Source organism: Pseudophryne corroboree, unplaced genomic scaffold, assembly GCF_028390025.1.
Source record: "Pseudophryne corroboree isolate aPseCor3 unplaced genomic scaffold, aPseCor3.hap2 scaffold_295, whole genome shotgun sequence".
Classification (NCBI taxonomy): Eukaryota; Metazoa; Chordata; class Amphibia; order Anura; family Myobatrachidae; genus Pseudophryne; species Pseudophryne corroboree.
Genome location: NW_026969618.1, coordinates 505,513 through 529,584, shown reverse-complemented (window position 1 = coordinate 529,584; position 24,072 = coordinate 505,513).

Here is a 24,072-nt window from a genome sequence, read left to right as displayed (position 1 = left end):
CTTCTCTGATGTAATCAGAGTTAGATTTGATTCATTGATTTTATAAAAACAGCTAGGAAGCACAATTTAGCAGTGGTTTGCAGAGAAAAAAAATATGCTGGCAGAAAAATCCAATTGAGTGATTAAACAGCTCTTCATTTTCTGGCTTTATTTTTATGCTAACAAATTTGTTCTCTGAAAAGTGTCCACAAAGCCAAGTCTCTGATTAACACCTTTGTAAGGATGGTTTTTCACCTATTACTAAATTAAACTTGCTTCATTGGAAAGGCAGCAAGATGCATCCTCATTTCAATGTCTACTGAAATAATACAAGTTGACACCAGGAAACATTAACGCCACTGCATCCTTGCTGCTTTCTCATGTGGAAGTCTGTTTAATGTGAAAACAAGGTGATATCTAATTAGCACACAGGTAAGGAATTACGAAAATCTTTATTTAAGGGTGAAGATGTTTCTCACAAAATTGTTGCCCCAATGGATCATTGAAATTCAAGCTGGAAAGATGATTTTAATATATCACTTGTACATTTTGTATTTCTCTTCTGGTGACAATGTAGTTTTTTTTGTCAATTACCATTTTAATAATAGGGTAAAGAAAATTAAGTGGATTTTTGAAAGAAAACTATACTGTCAATATACTATTAAAACAAATTAAAATGGTAAAAGTTATTGTACTTTAAGTAAAAATAAAAGAGCAAAAATATCAATCCCAGTTTTGATTACTTAAATTAACAAAAAAAAATGCATATAGCAAAGGATAGTTTCAATCTGCCTACCTCTGGGTTATGGGTCCAGCATGCTTCCATTGCAGTACTCTGCTGCACATGTAAGTGCAAGAGATCCTGAAGCACTCACTCATCATGGGAAAGTACCAATGTGTTTATTCGTTGGTTGATGGAAGAAACATCTTACAAAAACTCTCCAGATTATTGATTTTTTAATGTTTTTCTAGGAAACGTTCTAGATGTATGCTTATTAGCCTTTGTCAGTATGTACTTTTTGCAAAGTGTCTCTGTGGCGCAATCGGTTAGTGTGTTCGGCTATTAACCAAAAGGTTGGTGGTTCAATCCCACCCAGGGACGTAATTGACCTTGTGATCAGATTTTGGTGATATTTAAGTAGACAAGTCAAAATTTCAAACCCCCTCTTATTGTGTAGGGTACCTGGCCTTCTCTGATGTAATCAGAGTTAGATTTGATTCAGTGATTTTATAAAAAACAGCTAGGAAGCACAATTTAGCAGTGGGTTGCAGAGAAAAAAAATATGCTGGCAGAAAAATCCAATTGAGTGATTAAACAGCTCTTCATTTTCTGGCTTTATTTTTATGCTAACAAATTTGTTCTCTGAAAAGTGTCCACAAAGCCAAGTCTCTGATTAACACCTTTGTAAGGATGGTTTTTCACCTATTACTAAATTAAACTTGCTTCATTGGAAAGGCAGCAAGATGCATCCTCATTTCAATGTCTACTGAAATAATACAAGTTGACACCAGGAAACTTTAACGCCACTGCATCCTTGCTGCTTTCTCATGTGGAAGTCTGTTTAATGTGAAAACAAGGTGATATCTAATTAGCACACAGGTAAGGAATTAAGAAAATCTTTATTTAAGGGTGAAGATGTTTCTCACAAAATTGTTGACCCAATGCATCATTGAAATTCAAGCTGGAAAGATGAATTTAATATATCACTTGTACATTTTGTATTGCTCTTCTGGTGACAATGTAGTTTGTTTTTGTCAATTACCATTTTAATAATAGGGTAAAGAAAATTAAGTGGATTTTTGAAAGAAAACAATACTGTCAATATACTATTAAAACAAATTAAAATGGTAAAAGTTATTGTACTTTAAGTAAAAATAAAAGAGACAAAATATCAATCCCAGTTTTGGATTACTTTAATTAACAAAAAAAAATGCATATAGCAGAGGATAGTTTCAATCTGCCTACCTCTGGGTTATGGGCCCAGCATGCTTCCATTGCAGTACTCTGCTGCACATGTAAGTGCAAGAGATCCTGAAGCACTCACTCATCATGGGAAAGTACCAATGTGTTTCTTCGTTGGTTGATGGAAGAAACATCTTACAAAAACTCTCCAGATTATTGACTTTTTAAAGTTTTTCTAGGAAACGTTTTAGATGAATGCTTATTAGCCTTTGTCAGTATGGACTTTTGCAAAGTGTCTCTGTGGCGCAATCAGTTAGTATGTACGGCGATTAACCAAAAGGTTGGTGGTTCAATCCCACCCAGGGACCTAATTGACCTTGTTATCAGATTTTGGTGATCTTCAAGTAGACAAGTCAAAATTTCAAACCCCCTGTTATGGTGTAGGGTACCTGGCCTTCTCTGATGTAATCAGAGTTAGATTTGATTCAGTGATTTTATAAAAACAGCTAGGAAGCACTATTTAGCAGTGGGTTGCAGAGAAAAAAAATATGCTGGCAAAAAAATCCAATTGAGTGATTAAACAGCTCTTTATTTTCTGGCTTTATTTTTATGCTAACAAATTTGTTCTCTGAAAAGTGTCCACAAAGCCAAGTCTCTGATTAACACCTTTGTAAGGATGGTTTTTCACCTATTACTAAATTAAACTTGCTTCATTGGAAAGGCAGCAAGATGCATCCTCATTTCAATGTCTACTGAAATAATACAGGTTGACACCAGGAAACATTAACGCCACTGCATCCTTGCTGCTTTCTCATGTGGAAGTCTGTTTAATGTGAAAACAAGGTGATATCTAATTAGCACACAGGTAAGGAATTAAGAAAATCTTTATTTAAGGGTGAATATGTTTCTCACAAAATCGTTGCCCCAATGCATCATTGAAATTCAAGCTGGAAAGATGATTTTAATATATCACTTGTACATTTTGTATTGCTCTTCTGGTGACAATGTAGTTTGTTTTTGTCAATTACCATTTTAATAATAGGGTAAAGAAAATTAAGTGGATTTTTGAAAGAAAACAATACTGTCAATATACTATTAAAACAAATTAAAATGGTAAAAGTTATTGTACTTTAAGTAAAAATAAAAGAGCCAAAATATCAATCCCAGTTTTGGATTACTTTAATTAACAAACAAAAAAATGCATATAGCAGAGGATATTTTCAATCTGCCTACCTCTGGGTTATGGGCCCAGCATGCTTCCATTGCTATACTCTGCTGCACATGTAAGTGCAAGAGATCCTGAAGCACTCACTCATCATGGGAAAGTACCAATGTGTTTCTTCGTTGGTTGATAGAAGAAACATCTTACAAAAACTCTCCAGATTATTGACTTTTTTAAGTTTTTCTAGGAAACGTTTTAGATGAATGCTTATTAGCCTTTGTCAGTATGTACTTTTGCAAAGTGTCTCTGTGGCGCAATCAGTTAGTGTGTACGGCTATTAACCAAAAGGTTGGTGGTTCAATCCCACCCAGGGACGTAATTGACCTTGTTATCAGATTTTGGTGATCTTTAAGTAGACAAGTCAAATTTCATACCCCCTGTTATGGTGTAGGGTACCTGGCCTTCTCTGATGTAATCAGAGTTAGATTTGATTCAGTGATTTTATAAAAACATCTAGGAAGCACAATTTAGCAGTGGGTTGCAGAGAAAAAGAAATATGCTGGCAAAAAAATCAAATTGCGTGATTAAACAGCTCTTAATTTTCTTGCTTTATTTTTATGCTAACAAATTTGTTCTCTGAAAAGTGTCCACAAAGCCAAGTCTCTGATTAACACCTTTGTAGGGATGGTTTTTCACCTATTACTAAATTAAACTTGCTTCATTGGAAAGGCAGCAAGATGCATCCTCATTTCAATGTCTACTGAAATAATACAGGTTGACACCAGGAAACATTAACGCCACTGCATCCTTGCTGCTTTCTCATGTGAAAGTCTGTTTAATGTGAAAACAAGGTGATATCTAATTAGCACACAGGTAAGGAATTACGAAAATCTTTATTTAAGGGTGAAGATGTTTCTCACAAAATTGTTGCCCCAATGCATCATTGAAATTCAAGCTGGAAAGATGATTTTAATATATCACTTGTACATTTTGTATTGCTCTTCTGGTGACAATGTAGTTTTTTTTGTCAATTACCATTTTAATAACAGGGTAAAGAAAATTAAGTGGATTTTTGAAAGAAAACTATACTGTCAATATACTATTAAAACAAATTAAAATGGTAAAAGTTATTGTACTTTAAGTAAAAATAAAAGAGCAAAAATATCAATCCCAGTTTTGATTACTTAAATTAACAAAAAAAATGCATATAGCAAAGGATAGTTTCAATCTGCCTACCTCTGGGTTATGGGTCCAGCATGCTTCCATTGCAGTACTCTGCTGCACATGTAAGTGCAAGAGATCCTGAAGCACTCACTCATCATGGGAAAGTACCAATGTGTTTATTCGTTGGTTGATGGAAGAAACATCTTACAAAAACTCTCCAGATTATTGATTTTTTAATGTTTTTCTAGGAAACGTTCTAGATGTATGCTTATTAGCCTTTGTCAGTATGCACTTTTTGCAAAGTGTCTCTGTGGCGCAATCGGTTAGTGTGTTCGGCTATTAACCAAAAGGTTGGTGGTTCAATCCCACCCAGGGATGTAATTAAACTTGTGATCAGATTTTGGTGATATTTAAGTAGACAAGTCAAAATTTCAAACCCCCTCTTATGGTGTAGGGTACATGGCCTTCTCTGATGTAATCAGAGTTAGATTTGATTCAGTGATTTTATAAAAAACAGCTAGGAAGCACAATTTAGCAGTGGGTTGCAGAGAAAAAAAATATGCTGGCAGAAAAATCCAATCGAGTGATTAAACAGCTCTTCATTTTCTGGCTTTATTTTTATGCTAACAAATTTGTTCTCTGAAAAGTGTCCACAAAGCCAAGTCTCTGATTAACACCTTTGTAAGGATGGTTTTTCACCTGTTACTAAATTAAACTTGCTTCATTGGAAAGGCAGCAAGATGCATCCTCATTTCAATGTCTACTGAAATAATACAAGTTGACACCAGGAAACATTAACGCCACTGCTTCCTTGCTGCTTTCTCATGTGGAAGTCTGTTTAATGTGAAAACAAGGTGATATCTAATTAGCACACAGGTAAGGAATTAAGAAAATCTTTATTTAAGGGTGAAGATGTTCTCACAAATTTGTTGACCCAATGCATCATTGAAATTCAAGCTGGAAAGATGATTTTAATATATCACTTGTACATTTTGTATTGCTCTTCTGGTGACAATGTAGTTTGTTTTTGTCAATTACCATTTTAATAATAGGGTAAAGAAAATGAAGTGGATTTTGGAAAGAAAACAATACTGTCAATATACTATTAAAACAAATTAAAATGGTAAAAGTTATTGTACTTTAAGTAAAAATAAAAGAGACAAAATATCAATCCCAGTTTTGGATTACTTTAACAAAAAAAAATGCATATAGCAGAGGATAGTTTCAATCTGCCTACCTCTGGGTTATGGGCCCAGCATGCTTCCATTGCAGTACTCTGCTGCACATGTAAGTGCAAGAGATCCTGAAGCACTCACTCATCATGGGAAAGTACCAATGTGTTTCTTCGTTGGTTGATGGAAGAAACATCTTACAAAAACTCTCCAGATTATTGACTTTTTAAAGTTTTTCTAGGAAACGTTTTAGATGAATGCTTATTAGCCTTTGTCAGTATAGACTTTTGCAAAGTGTCTCTGTGGCGCAATCAGTTAGTATGTACGGCTATTAACCAAAAGGTTGGTGGTTCAATCCCACCCAGGGACCTAATTGACCTTGTTATCAGATTTTGGTGATCTTTAAGTAGACAAGTCAAAATTTCAAACCCCCTGTTATGGTGTAGGGTACCTGGCCTTCTCTGATGTAGTTAGATTTGATTCAGTGATTTTATAAAAACAGCTAGGAAGCACAATTTAGCAGTGGGTTGCAGAGAAAAAAAATATGCTGGCAGAAAAATCCAATTGAGTGATTAAACAGCTCTTTATTTTCTGGCTTTATTTTTATGCTAACAAATTTGTTCTCTGAAAAGTGTCCACAAAGCCAAGTCTCTGATTAACACCTTTGTAAGGATGGTTTTTCACCTATTACTAAATTAAACTTGCTTCATTGGAAAGGCAGCAAGATGCATCCTCATTTCAATGTCTACTGAAATAATACAGGTTGACACCAGGAAACATTAACGCCACTGCATCCTTGCTGCTTTCTCATGTGGAAGTCTGTTTAATGTGAAAACAAGGTGATATCTAATTAGCACACAGGTAAGGAATTAATAAAATCTTTATTTAAGGGTAAAGATGTTTCTCACAAAATCGTTGCCCCAATGCATCATTGAAATTCAAGCTGGAAAGATGATTTTAATATATCACTTGTACATTTTGTATTGCTCTTCTGGTGACAATGTAGTTTGTTTTTGTCAATTACCATTTTAATAATAGGGTAAAGAAAATTAAGTGGATTTTTGAAAGAAAACAATACTGTCAATATACTATTAAAACAAATTAAAATGGTAAAAGTTATTGTACTTTAAGTAAAAATAAAAGAGCCAAAATATCAATCCCAGTTTTGGATTACTTTAATTAACAAACAAAAAAATGCATATAGCAGAGGATAGTTTCAATCTGCCTACCTCTGGGTTATGGGCCCAGCATGCTTCCATTGCTGTACTCTGCTGCACATGTAAGTGCAAGAGATCCTGAAGCACTCACTCATCATGGGAAAGTACCAATGTGTTTATTCGTTGGTTGATAGAAGAAACATCTTACAAAAACGCTCCAGATTATTGACTTTTTTAAGTTTTTCTAGGAAACGTTTTAGATGAATGCTTATTAGCATTTGTCAGTATGTACTTTTGCAAAGTGTCTCTGTGGCGCAATCAGTTAGTGTGTACGGCTATTAACCAAAAGGTTGGTGGTTCAATCCCACCCAGGGACGTAATTGACCTTGTTATCAGATTTTGGTGATCTTTAAGTAGACAAGTCAAATTTCATACCCCCTGTTATGGTGTAGGGTACCTGGCCTTCTCTGATGTAATCAGAGTTAGATTTGATTCAGTGATTTTATAAAAACATCTAGGAAGCACAATTTAGCAGTGGGTTGCAGAGAAAAAAAATATGCTGGCAGAAAAATCCAATTGAGTGATTTAACAGCTCTTCATTTTCTGGCTTTATTTTTATGCTAACAAATTTGTTCTCTGAAAAGTGTCCACAAAGCCAAGTCTCTGATTAACACCTTTGTAAGGATGGTTTTTCACCTATTACTAATTTAAACTTGCTTCATTGGAAAGGCAGCAAGATGCATCCTCATTTCAATGTCTACTGAAATAATACAATTTGACACCAGGAAACATTAACGCCACTGCATCCTTGCTGCTTTCTCATGTGGAAGTCTGTTTAATATGAAAACAAGGTGATATCTAATTAGCACACAGGTAAGGAATTAAGAAAATCTTTATTTAAGGGTGAAGATGTTTCTCACAAAATCGTTGCCCCAATGCATCATTGAAATTCAAGCTGGAAATATGATTTTAATATATCACTTGTACATTTTGTATTGCTCTTCTGGTGACAATGTAGTTTGTTTTTGTCAATTACCATTTTAATAATAGGGTAAAGAAAATGAAGTGGATTTTTGAAAGAAAACAATACTGTCAATATACTATTAAAACAAATTAAAATGGTAAAAGTTGTTGTACTTCAAGTAAAAATAAAAGAGCCAAAATATCAATCCCAGTTTTGGATTACTTTAATTAACAAAAAAAAATGCATAAAGCAGAGGATAGTTTCAATCTGCCTACCTCTGGGTTATGGGCCCAGCATGCTTCCATTGCTGTACTCTGCTGCACATGTAAGTGCAAGAGATCCTGAAGCACTCACTCATCATGGGAAAGTACCAATGTGTTTCTTCGTTGGTTGATGGAAGAAACATCTTACAAAAACTCTCCAGATTATTGACTTTTTAAAGTTTTGCTAGGAAACGTTTTAGATGAATGCTTATTAGCCTTTGTCAGTATGTACATTTGCAAAGTGTCTCTGTGGCGCAATCAGTTAGTATGTACGGCTATTAACCAAAAGGTTGGTGGTTCAATCCCACCCAGGGACCTAATTGACCTTGTTATCAGATTTTGGTGATCTTTAAGTAGACAAGTCAAAATTTCAAACCCCCTGTTATGGTGTAGGGTACCTGGCCTTCTCTGATGTAATCAGAGTTAGATTTGATTCAGTGATTTTATAAAAACAGCTAGGAAGCATAATTTAGCAGTGGGTTGCAGAGAAAAAAAATATGCTGGCAGAAAAATCCAATTGAGTGATTAAACAGCTCTTTATTTTCTGGCTTTATTTTTATGCTAACAAATTTGTTCTCTGAAAAGTGTCCACAAAGCCAAGTCTCTGATTAACACCTTTGTAAGGATGGTTTTTCACCTATTACTAAATTAAACTTGCTTCATTGGAAAGGCAGCAAGATGCATCCTCATTTCAATGTCTACTGAAATAATACAGGTTGACACCAGGAAACATTAACGCCACTGCATCCTTGCTGCTTTCTCATGTGGAAGTCTGTTTAATGTGAAAACAAGGTGATATCTAATTAGCACACAGGTAAGGAATTAATAAAATCTTTATTTAAGGGTAAAGATGTTTCTCACAAAATCGTTGCCCCAATGCATCATTGAAATTCAAGCTGGAAAGATGATTTTAATATATCACTTGTACATTTTGTATTGCTCTTCTGGTGACAATGTAGTTTGTTTTTGTCAATTACCATTTTAATAATAGGGTAAAGAAAATTAAGTGGATTTTTGAAAGAAAACAATACTGTCAATATACTATTAAAACAAATTAAAATGGTAAAAGTTATTGTACTTTAAGTAAAAATAAAAGAGCCAAAATATCAATCCCAGTTTTGGATTACTTTAATTAACAAACAAAAAAATGCATATAGCAGAGGATAGTTTCAATCTGCCTACCTCTGGGTTATGGGCCCAGCATGCTTCCATTGCTGTACTCTGCTGCACATGTAAGTGCAAGAGATCCTGAAGCACTCACTCATCATGGGAAAGTACCAATGTGTTTCTTCGTTGGTTGATAGAAGAAACATCTTACAAAAACGCTCCAGATTATTGACTTTTTTAAGTTTTTCTAGGAAACGTTTTAGATGAATGCTTATTAGCATTTGTCAGTATGTACTTTTGCAAAGTGTCTCTGTGGCGCAATCAGTTAGTGTGTACGGCTATTAACCAAAAGGTTGGTGGTTCAATCCCACCCCGGGACGTAATTGACCTTGTTATCAGATTTTGGTGATCTTTAAGTAGACAAGTCAAATTTCATACCCCCTGTTATGGTGTAGGGTACCTGGCCTTCTCTGATGTAATCAGAGTTAGATTTGATTCAGTGATTTTATAAAAACATCTAGGAAGCACAATTTAGCAGTGGGTTGCAGAGAAAAAAAATATGCTGGCAGAAAAATCCAATTGAGTGATTTAACAGCTCTTCATTTTCTGGCTTTATTTTTATGCTAACAAATTTGTTCTCTGAAAAGTGTCCACAAAGCCAAGTCTCTGATTAACACCTTTGTAAGGATGGTTTTTCACCTATTACTAATTTAAACTTGCTTCATTGGAAAGGCAGCAAGATGCATCCTCATTTCAATGTCTACTGAAATAATACAATTTGACACCAGGAAACATTAACGCCACTGCATCCTTGCTGCTTTCTCATGTGGAAGTCTGTTTAATATGAAAACAAGGTGATATCTAATTAGCACACAGGTAAGGAATTAAGAAAATCTTTATTTAAGGGTGAAGATGTTTCTCACAAAATCGTTGCCCCAATGCATCATTGAAATTCAAGCTGGAAATATGATTTTAATATATCACTTGTACATTTTGTATTGCTCTTCTGGTGACAATGTAGTTTGTTTTGGACAATTACCATTTTAATAATAGGGTAAAGAAAATGAAGTGGATTTTTGAAAGAAAACAATACTGTCAATATACTATTAAAACAAATTAAAATGGTAAAAGTTGTTGTACTTTAAGTAAAAATAAAAGAGCCAAAATATCAATCCCAGTTTTGGATTACTTTAATTAACAAAAAAAAATGCATATAGCAGAGGATAGTTTCAATCTGCCTACCTCTGGGTTATGGGCCCAGCATGCTTCCATTGCTGTACTCTGCTGCACATGTAAGTGCAAGAGATCCTGAAGCACTCACTCATCATGGGAAAGTACCAATGTGTTTCTTCGTTGGTTGATGGAAGAAACATCTTACAAAAACTCTCCAGATTATTGACTTTTTAAAGTTTTGCTAGGAAACGTTTTAGATGAATGCTTATTAGCCTTTGTCAGTATGTACATTTGCAAAGTGTCTCTGTGGCGCAATCAGTTAGTATGTATGGCTATTAACCAAAAGGTTGGTGGTTCAATCCCACCCAGGGACCTAATTGACCTTATTATCAGATTTTGGTGATCTTTAAGTAGACAAGTCAAAATTTCAAACCCCCTGTTATGGTGTAGGGTACCTGGCCTTCTCTGATGTAATCAGAGTTAGATTTGATTCAGTGATTTTATAAAAACAGCTAGGAAGCACAATTTAGCAGTGGGTTGCAGAGAAAAAAAATATGCTGGCAGAAAAATCCAATTGAGTGATTAAACAGCTCTTTATTTTCTGGCTTTATTTTTATGCTAACAAATTTGTTCTCTGAAAAGTGTCCACAAAGCCAAGTCTCTGATTAACACCTTTGTAAGGATGGTTTTTCACCTATTACTAATTTAAACTTGCTTCATTGGAAAGGCAGCAAGATGCATCCTTATTTCAATGTCTACTGAAATAATACAGGTTGACACCAGGAAACATTAACGCCACTGCATCCTTGCTGCTTTCTCATGTGGAAGTCTGTTTAATGTGAAAACAAGGTGATATCTAATTAGCACACAGGTAAGGAATTAAGAAAATCTTTATTTAAGGGTGAAGATGTTTCTCACAAAATCGTTGCCCCAATGCATCATTGAAATTCAAGCTGGAAAGATGATTTTAATATATCACTTGTACATTTTGTATTGCTCTTCTGGTGACAATGTAGTTTGTTTTTGTCAATTACCATTTTAATAATAGGGTAAAGAAAATTAAGTGGATTTTTGAAAGAAAACAATACTGTCAATATACTATTAAAACAAATTAAAATGGTAAAAGTTATTGTACTTTAAGTAAAAATAAAAGAGCCAAAATATCAATCCCAGTTTTGGATTACTTTAATTAACAAACAAAACAATGCATATAGCAGAGGATAGTTTCAATCTGCCTACCTCTGGGTTATGGGCCCAGCATACTTCCATTGCTGTACTCTGCTGCACATGTAAGTGCGAGAGATCCTGAAGCACTCAATCATCATGGGAAAGTACCAATGTGTTTCTTCGTTGGTTGATAGAAGAAACATCTTACAAAAACTCTCCAGATTATTGACTTTTTTAAGTTTTTCTAGGAAATGTTTTAGATGAATGCTTATTAGCATTTGTCAGTATGTACTTTTGCAAAGTGTCTCTGTGGCGCAATCAGTTAGTGTGTACGGCTATTAACCAAAAGGTTGGTGGTTCAATCCCACCCAGGGACGTAATTGACCTTGTTATCAGATTTTGGTGATCTTTAAGTAGACAAGTCAAATTTCGTACCCTCTGTTATGGTGTAGGGTACCTGGCCTTCTCTGATGTAATCAGAGTTAGATTTGATTCAGTGATTTTATAAAAACATCTAGGAAGCACAATTTAGCAGTGGGTTGCAGAGAAAAAGAAATATGCTGGCAAAAAAATCAAATTGCGTGATTAAACAGCTCTTCATTTTCTGGCTTTATTTTTATGCTAACAAATTTGTTCTCTGAAAAGTGTCCACAAAGCCAAGTCTCTGATTAACACCTTTGTAGGGATGGTTTTTCACCTATTACTAAATTAAACTTGCTTCATTGGAAAGGCAGCAAGATGTATCGTCATTTCAATGTCTACTGAAATAATACAGGTTGACACCAGGAATCATTAACGCCACTGCATCCTTGCTGCTTTCTCATGTGGAAGTCTGTTTAATGTGAAAACAAGGTGATATCTAATTAGCACACAGGTAAGGAATTAAGAAAATCTTTATTTAAGGGTGAAGATGTTTCTCACAAAATTGTTGACCCAATGCATCATTGAAATTCAAGCTGGAAAGATGATTTTAATATATCACTTGTACATTTTGTATTGCTCTTCTGGTGACAATGTAGTTTGTTTTTGTCAATTACCATTTTAATAATAGGGTAAAGAAAATGAAGTGGATTTTTGAAAGAAAACAATACTGTCAATATACTATTAAAACAAATTAAAATGGTAAAAGTTATTGTACTTTAAGTAAAAATAAAAGAGACAAAATATCAATCCCAGTTTTGGATTACTTTAATTAACAAAAAAAATGCATATAGCAGAGGATAGTTTCAATCTGCCTACCTCTGGGTTATGGGCCCAGCATGCTTCCATTGCTGTACTCTGCTGCACATGTAAGTGCAAGAGATCCTGAAGCACTCACTCATCATGGGAAAGTACCAATGTGTTTCTTCGTTGGTTGATGGAAGAAACATCTTACAAAAACTCTCCAGATTATTGACTTTTTAAAGTTTTTCTAGGAAACGTTTTAGATGAATGCTTATTAGCCTTTGTCAGTATAGACTTTCGCAAAGTGTCTCTGTGGCGCAATCAGTTAGTATGTACGGCTATTAACCATAAGGTTGGTGGTTCAATCCCACCCAGGGACCTAATTGACCTTGTTATCAGATTTTGGTGATCTTTAAGTAGACAAGTCAAAATTTCAAACCCCCTGTTATGGTGTAGGGTACCTGGCCTTCTCTGATGTAATCAGAGTTAGATTTGATTCAGTGATTTTATAAAAACAGCTAGGAAGCACAATTTAGCAGTGGGTTGCAGAGAAAAAAAATATGCTGGCAGAAAAATCCAATTGAGTGATTAAACAGCTCTTCATTTTCTGGCTTTATTTTTATGCTAACAAATTTGTTCTCTGAAAAGTGTCCACAAAGCCAAGTCTCTGATTAACACCTTTGTAAGGATGGTTTTTCACCTATTACTAAATTAAACTTGCTTCATTGGAAAGGCAGCAAGATGCATCCTCATTTCAATGGTAAGTCAACCTTCTTGCCCTATGTTCCCTCTCAACGGATGAAGACGCATCATTATCTACCGCAGTCATTTTGGCCCAATAGATATGCAAGAAGTTAAGATTCCCCTTTCTTTGCAGGTAGAGGAAGGAAAAGGAAGAAGTCTGTAGCCTCTTCAAGATCGCAGGACCAGAGATTGTCCTCTGCTTCTGCCAAATCCACTGCATGACACTGGGGCTTTCTTGCAGGAGCCCACACCAGTGGGGGCACGTCTAAAACTCTTCAGTCAGTTCTGGATTCATTCGGACCTGGACTCGTGGGTTTTACAAATAGTGTCCCAAGGGTACAAACTGGGGTTTCAAGACGTTCCCCCTCACCGATTGTTCAAATTGGCCTTAGTCAGCAGGGAGAAGGTTTTTATTCAAGCCTCTTCGTGGTCCCGAAGCCGGACGGCTCAGTCAGACCAATCTTAAATCTGAAATCCCTCAATTTCTTCCTAAAGAAATTCAATTTCAAGATGGAATTTCTCAGGGCAGTGATCTCCAGTCCGGAGGACGGAGATTTCATGGTTTTGGTAGACATAAAGGATGCCTACTTACATGTTCCCATTTAGCCACTGCCTCAAGCTACCTAAGGTTTGCAATTCAGGATTGTCATTACCAATTTCAGACATTGCCATTTGGTCTGTCCACGGCTCCGAGGATTTTCACCAGGGTGATGGCGGAAATTATGGTTCTCCTTCGCAAGCAAGGAGTCACAATTATCCCATACTTGGATGATCTCCTAATAAAGGCGAGATCCAGGGACCAGTTGGTGCAAAACATTGCACTCTCCCTGACAGTTCTTCAACAACATGGTTGGCTCCTAAACTTGCCAAAATCGCAGTTGGTCCCAATGACGCGGTTGTTGTTTTTGGGAGTCATACTGTTAGGCGCCGGGGTCCGCTTGATGGTCTGCGCGGCCCGGCGCCTAGCAACTAGAGACGCCGTGCACGTACAGCCGCCGGCTCCGAAGCAACGCTAGACACCGGGCGCGCTGAGCCGCATGGACCATAGCAACGGGGACGCCACTGGCGGACCGCGTTCCCCGTTGCTAGGCTTTAGGAAATTAAGATATTCACCTGCTCTCTGGCCGTGCAGCAAGGCAGCTGCACGGCATTTATTCTAATCAGCCATTAGCAGCTGATTGGAGGACTCCTTGTTAAATACACTCCCAGGGCTTCTCACAGACGCCGGTAATAGCTTCCTGCATGCTGCCTTTGTTTGCTGAGAGTCTGTTTCCAGTCCTGCTGTATCCGGTCATTCCAGTCCGCAGAAGTCCGGTATTCGGGAGTTGTCATCTCATCCCAAGAGGTCGTTTGGTTCCCTGGAGTCCTGACTGATCACCGTTTTATATCCAGTGGTGTTCGTGAGTTGCGGCTCTGCCGTGTGTTGCGGCTCAGCCGCTTTACCTTTTATATTTTGTGTTTGGAGCATTTGCGGAGGGTTCCGCTTCCACAAGTCCTCTCTGGTACTTGGCGGTGCCGGGTAGGAGAATTGGACAAGTGGATATTTTGGTTGTCCTTTTTCCTGGCGGTTTCTCCGCACATATTATAGTTTTGAGTTTGCTTAGCCCCTGGCCTGGTTGTTTAGTTAGAGGGCCTCTTGTTATCACCCTGTCTCGGGTTTCCCTTTGTCTCTCATTAAGACCGGGGGGCATCGAAGTTGGGCAGACATAATCCGCCCTTCAAACGCGGCTGCCAAGGGCTCAAGAAACCATAGTCTCGCAGGGGATTTCTGACATCACGGGTGAGACAACAGAGTTAGGGCGTCAGGGGCTATTTTCCTGTCCTGCTCCCTTCCCCAGCATTCCGTTCCAGTGCTCCAGTCCTTGCCATAAGATCTTCTCTGACCAGAGTGCTGGAATCATAACATTATTACCGGCCATACCAAAACTTAAAATTAAACGGGTTTTAATTTTTTCTCATTCAGTTTTGTGAGAGTTTATCGGCCTCATGAATCCAACAGGTTTAGGGCCAAATCCTGGTCAGCTCTTAGTCAGCCAGATTCAAGAACTTACTCAGATGGTTCAGGATCTTTCTCTTCGGGTGAAGTCGCAGGAAGATCTTTTGCGAGCTTCCCCAAGGGTAGTCCCTGAACCAAAGATGCATTTGCCTGACCATTTTTCTGGTGATAGAAAAGAGTTTTTTAATTTTAAAGAATCCTGTAAACTTTATTTTCGTTTAAGACCGACTTCCTCGGGTACTGAATCTCAGCGGGTCGGGTTTATTATTTCTTTGCTCCAGGGGGATCCTCAGACCTGGGCATTTGGTTTAAGAGCAGAGGATCCGGCATTGTTGTCAGTTGACGCTTTTTTTGAGTCTTTAGGGCTCTTGTATGATGACCCTGATAGAGAGGCGTCCGCTGAAAGTCAGTTGCGCGCTCTCAGACAGGGTAGAAATCCTGCAGAGGTTTATTGTACGGAGTTTCGCCGTTGGTCGAACGACTGTGGCTGGAATGACCCAGCCCTGCGCAGTCAGTTTCGCCTCGGCTTATCAGAGTCTATAAAAGACAGTCTCCTTCAGTACCCCGCTCCTGAGACTCTCGATAAACTCATGGAGCTTTCTATTAAGATTGATCGTCGTCTCAGAGAGCGGAGGGCTGAAAAAGGAGCACCTGTAAGGTCAAGTCCGTGTGTATATTCCATTCCTGAAGACGTAGAGGAGACCATGCAGATGGGTCTCTCCCGGCTGTCTCCTGAAGAAAGAGCCAGAAGGCAAAATTCTGGTCTTTGTCTGTACTGTGGGGGTAAGGGACATTTTGCTCGTAATTGTCCGAACAAGTCGGGAAACGCTTTGACCAGGTGAATTGTGAGGGGGTTCACCTAGGTCTGCAGCTTATCTCCTCGAATAACTCCCTTTTAGTCCCAGTTAAAGTTTCCTTTGGCAGCCTCAGTTCTTCGGTGTCGGCTTTTGTTGACAGTGGAGCTGCAGGAAACTTTATGGATTTAACTTGGGCTAAGGCCTTAGGCATTCCTCAGTTACCTTTGGGTAGGTGTGTCACCATGCACGGCTTAGATGGGAGTCCGCTGTCTAATGGGATTATTTCTCTCCGTACACCCCCTGTACTACTTACAGTAGGAGCTCTACATTCCGAGAAAATCGAGTTCTTTCTTACACATTGCCCAGCAGTTCCAGTTGTTCTGGGTCACCCTTGGCTGGCCTTTCATAATCCCACCATTGATTGGCGGTCGGGGGAAATTTCACATTGGGGTACTTTTTGTGATAAGGAATGTATCACGTTTCCAGTCAGAGTAGCAGCTATCATTCCAGAACTCATTCCGGTGGAATACCAGGAGTTTGCTGATGTTTTCTCCAAAGGCAATGCGGACATTCTGCCTCCCCATCGGCCTTATGATTGTGCTATTGAGTTAATTCCTGGTGCCGCATTGCCAAAGGGAAGATTATATGCATTATCCGGGCCAGAAACTGCGGCTATGAATGATTATGTAAAGGAGAGCCTTGAGAAAGGATTTATTAGACCATCAAAATCTCCTTTAAGTGCAGGCTTCTTCTTTGTGGAGAAAAAGGATGGCTCGCTTAGACCTTGCATTGATTTTAGAGCCCTGAATAAGATCTCAGTTAAAAACACCTATCCTTTGCCGTTGATTTCTGTACTCTTTGATCAGTTACGTTCTGCTGTGATTTTTTCTAAAATTGACCTTAGAGGAGCGTACAACCTCATCCGAATTAAATCTGGAGATGAGTGGAAAACGGCCTTCAGTACTCAGTCGGGTCACTACGAATACCTGGTGATGCCGTTCGGCCTGTCCAATGCTCCGGCAGTTTTTCAAGACCTCATTAACGATGTGCTCCGTGACTTCCTAGGGAAATTCGTGGTCGTTTACTTAGACGACATCCTGATTTTTTCTAAATCAATGGAACAACATGTTACCCAGGTGCGTCTGGTTCTTCAAAAGTTATGTGAGAATCATTTATATGCCAAGCTGGAGAAGTGTGAGTTTCATGTCACGGAAGTATCTTTTTTAGGGTACATAATTTCCCCTCAGGGATTTTCCATGGAACCAAAGAAACTCCAGGCCATCCTTAGTTGGGCGCAACCCACCAATTTAAAAGCAATTCAGCGTTTTTTAGGGTTTGCGAATTATTATAGGAGGTTCATTCATTCTTTTTCTGACCTGGTTGCTCCCATTGTAGCTCTGACAAAGAAAGGAGCGGATCCTACCAACTGGTCGCGTGAAGCTGAGTTGTCCTTCCGGGCCTTGAAACAAGCCTTTGTCTCGGCTCCAGTCCTCAGACATCCTAATCCGGAATTGCCCTTTGTGGTGGAGGTTGATGCCTCGGAGGTTGGAGTGGGGGCTATCCTTTCTCAAAAGGATCCGGAGTCTCTGGAGTTACATCCTTGTGCCTTTATGTCCAGGAAATTCTCCTCCGCTGAATCCAACTATGACGTTGGTAATCGGGAGTTACTGGCGGTAAAATGGGCTTTCGAGGAGTGGAGGCATTGGCTGGAGGGAGCAAAACATACTATTTCGGTATTGACTGACCATAAGAACCTGCAATACATTGAATCGGCTAAGCGGCTTAATGCCCGGCAGGCACGTTGGGCATTATTTTTTACGCGTTTCAAATTTATAATCACTTTCAGGCCTGGTTCCAAGAATACTAAGGCTGATGCCCTGTCACATAGCTTTCTTCCGGTTCACAATAACAATCCTGTTACCCCCATACTTCCATCTTCGGTCATCTGGGCGGGCCTCACACAAGATTTATTTACCCAGTTAAAACAGCTTCAACACCAAGCTCCTAGAATTACTCCTGCTGGTCGTCTTTACGTCCCTGAGTTTTTGAGAGTTACTGTTTTAACGGAATTCCATGATAACAAAGTTTCAGGGCATCCAGGAGTCTCTAAGACATTGGAGTTAGTCTCTCGCTCAGTATGGTGGCCTGGTCTTTCTAAAGACGTCAAGGAATTTGTTTATTCATGTCAGGTTTGTGCACAGCATAAAGTTCCCCGTTCCTTGCCCATCGGGCAACTTATGCCCTTAAATGTTCCTCTCAGGCCGTGGTCTCGTATTTCATGGATTTTGTGGTTGACCTTCCCCTTTCAGCCGGATTCCGAGTCATATGGGTGGTAGTGGAACGTTTTAGTAAAATGGCTCATTTTATTGCTCTTCCCCGATTGCCTTCTGCCCAAGGGTTGGCAGTTTTGTTTCTCCGCCATGTATTCAGGCTTCATGGGTTGCCTACTGATATTGTTTCTGATCGGGGTCCACAATTCATCGCACAATTCTGGAAATGTTTTTGTGCCTCATTGAAGATGAAATTGTCGTTAACATCCGGTTACCACCCACAATCCAACGGGCAAACCGAACGAGTTAACCAATCATTGAAACAATATTTGCGCTTGTATTCAGCCAAACTCCAGAATGATTGGTCCGAGTTTCTTCCGTTGGCTGAATTTGCTTACAATAATTCTTGTCATTCCTCCACTAAAGAGTCTCCATTCTTTTCAGTTTTTGGTTTTCACCCCAGAGCTAATTCTTTTTTTCATCATTCCTCAGTCTCCTCGCTTACCTTAACCTCCCATCTCAGAGCCATTTGGAAAAAGGTGCACCTTGCTCTCAGAAAAGCGGCCTTTCGAGAGAAGAAATTTTCTGACAGGCTCCGACGTCCTTGCACTTTTAAGGTGGGAGATAGGGTGTGGTTGTCGACTCGCAACATCAGGCTTCGACAATCCTCAGCTAGACTGGGACCCAAATTTATTGGGCCATTTCTTATTATTAAAAGAGTCAACCCAGTTGCCTTTCGGTTACGTTTACCAAGATCTCTCAGGATTGGAAATACGTTTCATTGTTCCCTGTTGAAACAATACGTTTCTTCCAGTAGATTTCCTCGGAAGATCTCTCAGGGTAGATCTCCAGTGGATGTACAGGGACAACAGGAGTTCTTGGTAGAGAAGGTTCTCGATTCCAAATTGTCCCGGGATCGGCTGTATTTTCTGGTTCACTGGAAAGGCTATGGTCCGGAGGAAAGGTCTTGGGTCCTGGATAAGGATCTTCATGCCCCGAGGCTCAAGAGGGCATTTTTTTGGGAATTTCCTCAGAAACCTGGCTTTAGGGGTTCCTTGACCCCTCCTCAAGAGGGGGTACTGTTAGGCGCCGGGGTCCGCTTGATGGTCTGCGCGGCCCGGCGCCTAGCAACTAGAGATGCTGTGCACGTACAGCCGCCGGCTCCCTAGCAACGCTAGACGCCGGGCGCGCTGAGCCGCACGGACCATAGCAACGGGGACGCCACTGGCGGACCGCGTTCCCCGTTGCTAGGCTTTAGGAAATTAAGATATTCACCTGCTCTCTGGCCGTGCAGCAAGGCAGCTGCACGGCATTTATTCTAATCAGCCATTAGCAGCTGATTGGAGGACTCCTTGTTAAATACACTCCCAGGGCTTCTCACAGATGCCGGTAATAGCTTCCTGCATGCTGCCTTTGTTTGCTGAGAGTCTGTTTCCAGTCCTGCTGTATCCGGTCATTCCAGTCCGCAGAAGTCCGGTATTCGGGAGTTGTCATCTCATCCCAAGAGGTCGTTTGGTTCCCTGGAGTCCTGACTGATCACCGTTTTATATCCAGTGGTGTTCGTGAGTTGCGGCTCTGCCGTGTGTTGCGGCTCAGCCGCTTTACCTTTTATATTTTGTGTTTGGAGCATTTGCGGAGGGTTCCGCTTCCACAAGTCCTCTCTGGTACTCGGCGGTGCCAGGTAGGAGAATTGGACAAGTGGATATTTTGGTTGTCCTTTTTCCTGGCGGTTTCTCCGCACATATTATAGTTTTGAGTTTGCTTATCCCCTGGCCAGGTTGTTTAGTTAGAGGGCCTCTTGTTATCACCCTGTCTCGGGTTTCCCTTTGTCTCTCATTAAGACCGGGGGGCATCGAAGTTGGGCAGACATAATCCGCCCTTCAAACGCGGCTGCCAAGGGCTCAAGAAACCATAGTCTCGCAGGGGATTTCTGACAACACGGGTGAGACAACAGAGTTAGGGCGCCAGGGGCTATTTTCCTGTCCTGCTCCCTTCCCCAGCATTCCGTTCCAGTGCTCCGGTCCTTGCCATAAGATCTTCTCTGACCAGAGTGCTGGAATTATAACACATACTGGACACAGAAGAGGTTTTCTTCCAGTGGAAAGGCTATGGAGATCCAGAGTCTGGTCAAACAAATTCTGAAACCAGCAAGAGTGTTAATCCATCAATGCATTCAGTTGCTGGGGAAGATTGTTGTGGCCTACGAGGCCATTCAGTTTGGCAGGTTCCATGCCAGAGTGTTCCAGTGGGACCTGTTGGACAATTGGTCCGGATCCCACCTACACATGCACCGGAGGATAATCCTGTCTTCCAAGACCAGAATCTCACTCCATTGGTGGCTGCACAGTTCTCACCTCCTAGAGGGGCGATGGTACGGGATCCAGGACTGAATCCTAGGGACCACAGATGCAACCCTCCGAGGCTGGGGAGCAGTCACACAGGGGGAAAACGTCCAAGGAAGATGGTCAAGTCAGGAAAGTTGTCTCCACATAAATGTTCTGGAGTTAAGGGCCATTTAATAACTGCAGACACAGTACTCACTGGGACGGGTGCCCAGCATCCTCAACAGACTAAGAGAAAAGGATTTACCGGTAGGTATTAAAATCCTAGTTTCTCTAACGTCCTAGAGGATGCTGGGGACTCCGTAAGGACCATGGGGATAGACGGGCTCCACAGAGTTCATGATCTTCACTGAGGTAGCGCACAGCACTGCAGCTGTGCGCCATTGCTCCCATACACCTCACATACTCCGGTCACTGTAAGGGTGCAGGGCGCAGGGGGGGCGCCCTGGGCAGCAATATAAACCTCTTTTTGGCAAAAATATAACATATATACAGCTGGGCACTGTATATATGTATGAGCCCCCACCAATTTTACAGTTTAAGCGGGACAGAAGCCTGCCGCCGAGGGGGCGGGGCTTCTCCCTCAGCACTCACCAGCGCCATTTTTTCTCCACAGCACCGCTGAGAGGAAGCTCCCCGGACTCTCCCCTGCTTATACCACGGTAGAGAAGAGGGTTGAAAAGAGAGGGGGGGCACATAATTCGGCGCAAATTACATACAGCAGCGCTACTGGACAAACATTAAGTTACTGTGTTATTCCTGGGTTATATAGCGCTGGGGAGTGTGCTGGCATACTCTCTCTCTGTCTCTCCAAAGGGCCTTGTGGGGAAACTGTCTTCAGAAAAAGTATTCCCTGTGTGTGTGGTGTGTCGGTACACGTGTGTCGACATGTCTGAGGAAGAAGGCTATATTAGAGAGGAGCGGGAGCAAATGAATGTGGTGTCTCCGCTGACACCTGATTGGATGGATATGTGGAATGTTTTAAATGCTAGTGTAAACTCATTGTACAAAAGATTAGACAAGGCTGAAGCTTTGGGACAGTCAGGGACTCAACCCATGCCTGATCCTATGTTGCAGGGACTGTCAGGGTCTCATAAGCGCCCACTATCCCAGATTGTTGACACAGATACCGACACGGATTCTGACTCCAGTGTCGATTACGATGATGCAAAGTTACAGCCAAAATTGGCAAAATCCATTCGATATATGATTATGGCAATAAAAGATGTTTTGCACATCACAGAGGAACCCCCTGTCCCTGACAAGAGGGTACATATGTACAAGGGAAAGAAGCCTGAGGTAACCTTTGAGGGGGTCACACGAGCTGAACGAGTTATGTGAAAAAGCTTGGGAATCTCCAGATAAAAGACTGCAGATTTCCAAAAGGATTCTTATGGCGTATCCTTTTCCATCAACGGATAGGTTACGATGGAAATCCTCCCGTAGGATGGACAAAGCATTAACACGCACAGCTACAGTTGGAAAATCAAATTTTTTACCTTATGTTCCCTCACAGCATAAGAAACAGCATTATCAAATGCAGTCCTTTCGGTCACAAAGAAACAAGAAAGTGCGAGGTGCGTCCTTTCTTGCCAGAGGTAGGGGCAGAGGAATAAAGCTGCACAACACAGCTAGTTCCCAGGAACAGAAGTCCTCCCCGGCCTCTACAAAATCTACCTCATGACGCTGGGGCTCCACTGGCAGAGTCCGGCCCATGTGATGTCATGCAGCTGCTCTGACCACGCCTCCTGTTTCTCCGTTGCCGACCCCATTTTGAAACCGTGCCCCCGCACCGCTCCATCTCCGACTTGGAAATGGAGTGTTGTTGACCCCCCTCCCCCCCCCCCTTCACCGATTCACAGGCAGAGGTGATCGCATTATCTGCGGGGTGCCCCAGAAAATGCAGGCGGATGCGTATGCTCTTAGCAGTTTTTGCAGTTGGATTGCGATCCAACCTGAATCAGGCCCCATTACCTATCACAATGCACTGCGGGTAGTACAAAATGGGGTTAATATAGGAGAAAAAACCCCAGAGCTGTGCTCCTTAACTGTCCCTGGTGGCTAGTGGAGCGGCTGCCCAGTAATCAGTGTCCACGCCAGTGCGCACACGGCCCGCCCCCATCAGCGGCCTCGTGATCCCGGAGGGCGGTGTGTGTGTGACTGACCTTAGGAAGAAACCGGAGCCTCCGCTGCAGTGACCCAGCAACCGGGGCACGGGAGTATACTGCGCCACTGGGAGTGATGGAGCTGCAGTAAAGAGGTCTATTAGACCTAGCCTGCTGCAGCCCTTATAGATTCTTATAAAAAAAGTTCTTCTTTTCTTGCCAAAATTAATAGCTAAGAATAGGCTGCCTGAGGCAGCCCCCTGTTAAGTGGCCTGCTACTGAAGGCACCAACTACAAACTGAGCTCCCTGTTCATGGAAGCGAGGTTATAGAGGAGGGGGCGCTGAGCATCTTGGGAACAGTCAAAAGCTTTATGCCTGTTGGTGCCTCAGATCAAGATCCTACTCTGGTGTACATATACAATGTGAATCCTTGTGGAGTCCAGTGTACCCCACAGAAGAAATGAATGCGTCACACCCATTGGCAGCAACATTAGAATAGATGCTGATGGGCACAATTGAGAAAGGAAGGGGGGGAAACATTTGAATCCAGCACATATATGTAATTTGAATATGTAATTTGTACCTTCCTACTTTAAAATGTAATGGATGAACCTCACCCTGTGAGAACTATCTTCATGATCAAGAGATCTCATATGCAAGATAAGTATGTGTTGGGATAGGGCTGTGGAGGGCGGCTGCTCGGGCACACCCCTGTCAAGTTAAGGAGATTCAACTGAGGAAGCACAAGGGAACTCTCATCTGGGAACAACAACTGCAGGGAGAACACATTTTCAGACGAATGTGGGAGGGCAGAAGGCTGCCTAATACTGAAGCACCCCCAAACAACAAACCAAATGCAACAACTACTGCAAGCATTCCTGGGGGAAGGCCTGAAGCAGATGGATTTGCATATAGTGATGTCATCCAAGCAGTGGGCATAGTTGGCTGCAACCCTCGTCTGCATATGAAAAGAGAAAAGGGTCACGCAGGGCATGGCGGCCTTTGTGGGGTTGCGCTTAGATGACCCCTAAATCGCTTTATACACCCCCACCCCCCATCAGTGTGGGCTCATGTTGGCCATGCCCCAGCCCCTGAAGCATTCAAGCTGATTTCTTGCAGCAGCTGGACCCAGAAACAGCTCCAGAGTTGCTCTACAAGACAAGTAAAAGGGTGTGAGCCCTGCAGCACCACCTGTAGTTTGCATACACACATATATAGGACAGCATCTCTTATATGCCCCAGGGTCAATAAAATAGTATCTTTATCTAGGGTATCCATCCCCTCAGATAAGGTATCCGTCCATGCCGCTACAGCACTACACACCCAGGCCGACGCAATTGCCGGTCTGAGTAAGGTACCTGAATGTGTATAAATGGACTTCAGGGTAATCTCCTGTTTGCGGTCAGCAGACTCTTTGAGGGTAGCCGTATACTGGGACGGGA